This window comes from Rhincodon typus, chromosome 2, assembly GCF_021869965.1.
Source record: "Rhincodon typus isolate 14 chromosome 2, sRhiTyp1.1, whole genome shotgun sequence".
Lineage (NCBI taxonomy): Eukaryota > Metazoa > Chordata > Chondrichthyes > Orectolobiformes > Rhincodontidae > Rhincodon > Rhincodon typus.
In genome coordinates this window covers 5,491,079-5,494,287 of record NC_063333.1, presented here as the reverse complement: position 1 = coordinate 5,494,287, position 3,209 = coordinate 5,491,079, and positions in this window count along the sequence as shown.

Sequence of the window (3,209 nt, the reverse complement as noted above, 5' to 3'; positions counted from 1 at the left end):
ATTCGTTTCCTCGGTTTAGTGTGGGGATTATAGTTTGTCAGATGGCTTGTTGTGTTTCATCCCTGAGTATGTTGTCTTTCAATGTAGTTTCCAGGGCGGCCATGAAGTCCGTCCTGTTCGCATCTTTGTGGTTATAGTTCAGTCCGTGTAATAGGACAGCTTTCTCAATGAAGGCCATCAGCTTAACTGGGACAAGATCACTATAGCAGCCCAAGCCAAACCTAAACATGCATGGTTCTCCACCCATATTTTAATCATCAAACATCTAGAATTGGACCCCATATACAAACCCATACAGAACAAAATTGGAAATGGCACTACTCACCATAACGGACCAGACAGTATAAATTCCAAGCGCAGTAGAACAACATTGCTTCATTGGAGACCTCACTGATGATGTTACCTAGCACGGTGACGAAACATATCAATGAAAACAAACCAGCTTGGTGAGCAAGTCAAAAACTTTAGCATGGACTAGTTGAACCGAAGGGTTTGTTTCCGTATTGTATGACTCTGACTCGTATCCTTCTAACCTTTCCTATCTAATAATGCTTCTACAAATCTGATTATATATTATGTTAGTTACAAAGCTTCATCATGAAGGATGGAATGATTTTTCTGAATGATGCTTTGTCTACACAAACTACTACAGTTGAGTAAATAGTAAGACAGACAATTGCAATAATAACAATGTGGTGATATACAAATCTATGGAGATACTTATTTGAACTCCAGCCCAGAAGTCATCCCAACTCATTGTCTCTGTTAGGTCTATTGGCCTGAGCTTTTTGCTTGCTGTTACACCCACAAAGGTTGAATGTATGCTCCATATTATCCAATTTGTCAAGCTAAAAACCGGAAGAACTGTGGATGATGTAAATCGGGAACAAAAACAGAAGTTGTTGGAAAAGCTCTGTTCTAAACTGTTCTGAGGAGGGGTCACTGGACCTGAAACGTTAACTCTGATTTTTTTCTTCACAGATGCTACCAGACCTGCTGAGCTTTTCCAGCAACTTCTGTTTCTGTTCCTAATTTGTCAAGCTGTCCATTTTTCTTGCAATTGTACCTTTTCTTCAATTTCTTCCATGATGTTGAATCAATTGACTTGATTTCTTATGTAATCTATCAGTTCAACAAATGTCTGGACTTTGAGGTTTTCTCCTCCCACACTCTCTCTTGCGAGAGAGACCATACTCTTCGGAGTGGATTGTAACATCAACTCCATTTAGATTTTAGATTTTATTGTCATGTGTAGTCAAGTACAGAGGTACAGTGAAAAGTGTATAATGTCGCCATATAAGGTGCCATCTTAGGTACCTCGGTATAAAAAAAAATCTAGGTACAAAGTAGGAGAAATGAGTTAAAAAGTTTAAGCATGACTTCCTGAAACAGTAGAAAAATAAACAAATAAGGTAATAGTTTCACTGAAGTCTTTTTTGTAGTTTTAAACTAGGAGAACAAAGGAATAAGTTTTAAAAATTGAACAGTCTGAATCATCCAGTTATTTCATTCTCTGGGGAGACCTCAGTTGTCTGTTCTTGACGCTGTCAGTGCAGATACAGTCACTGCCGCTGGAACTGCTGCCCCTCTAATCTACCCCCAGTGCCTTCGGAAAGTGCCTGAGCAGGCTCCACTCGGGCTGAGCTGAGAGACCAGACTGGGACTGCCGTGGCGGAGGTAAACACCAACAAACAGAAAAATGTGTGGGGCGGATGGAAAAAAAGAAGGAAATGAGAAATAAACACGAGGAGCAGAGAAGCTCCGAGATAGTAGGAACTGCAGATGCTGGAGTCGGAGACAACAGTGTGGAGCTGGAGGAACACAGCAGGTCAGGCAGCATCAGAGGAGCAGGAAAGTTGACGGTTTGGGTTGGGACCCTTGTTCAGAAATGGGGAGGGGGAAGGGAGCTCAGTAATTAATAGAGACAGGAGGGGTGGGGCTGGGGAAGGTAGGTGGGATGGTGATAGGTGAGTGCAGGTAGGCAGTGGTGGGGATTGGTCAGTGAGATGGGAGGGGTGGATAGGTGGGAGAGAAGATGGACAGGTAGTGTCAGGTCAAGGAGTTGGAGATGAGAGGGAGGGTTGATCATGGACTGAGGCCGGGGGTGGGGAGATTTTGAAACTGATAAAATCCACGTTTAGGCCGTTGGCCTGTAGGCTCCCAAGGCGGAGTATGAGATGCTGCTCCTCCACTTTCCAGGTGATGTTATTGTGACACTGAAGGAGGCCCAGGATGGACATGTCGCCCAGGGAGTGGGAGGGGGAGTTGAAAGGGTTTGCGACTGGAAGGTGTTGTCGTTTGTCGCAAACAGAACATGGGTGCTCCACAAAGCGGTCTCCAAGCCTCTTCTTGGCCTTACTGTAGAGGAGGTCACAGCGACTACAATAGGTCACATTAGACCGGGTTTCACCTGCACGTCTGTTAATGTGGAAGATTTATTTGGGGCCTTGGCGGGGGGCGCAGGTGTAGCACTTCCTGCGGTTGCAGGGAAAGGTGCCGGGGGTGGTGGGGTTAGTGGGGAGTGTGGAGCGGATGAGGGAGTCGTGGAGTGAGTGGTCCCTACGAAAGGCAGATAGGGGTAGGGAGGGAAATATCTCTTCTGGTTGTGGGGTCAGATTGTAGTTGGCTGAAGTGAAGGAGAATGATACATTGGATACGGAGGTTGGTGGGGTGGTATGTGAGGACAAGGGGGATTCTGTCGTTGTTTTTGTTGGGGGAAGGGGATGTGAGGGCAGAATCGCAGGAGATTCAAGAGATGCGGTCAGGAACATTTTTGACCACCAAAGTGGGGATGTTGCAGTCCTTGACATAGGATGACATCTGGGATGTTCGGGAGCGGAACGCCCCATCTTGGGAGCAGATGCGGCGGAGGCAGAGGAATGGGGAGTCGGGGATCACATTCTTGCAGGAAGGTGGTTGAGTGGAGGTGTAGTCCAGGTATCTACGGGAGTTGGTGGGCTTGACATATAGATGTTGGTTTTGAGGCGGTCACCAGAGATGGAGATGGGGAGGTATCAGAGATGGTCCAGGTGAACTTAAGGTTGGGGTGAAAGGGGTTAGTCAAGTTGATTAACTGTCCATGCTCCTGAGATAGTAGGAACTGCAGATGCTGGAGAATCTGGGTGTAGAGCTGGATGAACACAGCAGGCCAAGCAGCATCAGAGGAGCAGGAAGGCTGACGTTTCAGGCCTAGACCCTTCTTCAGAAAT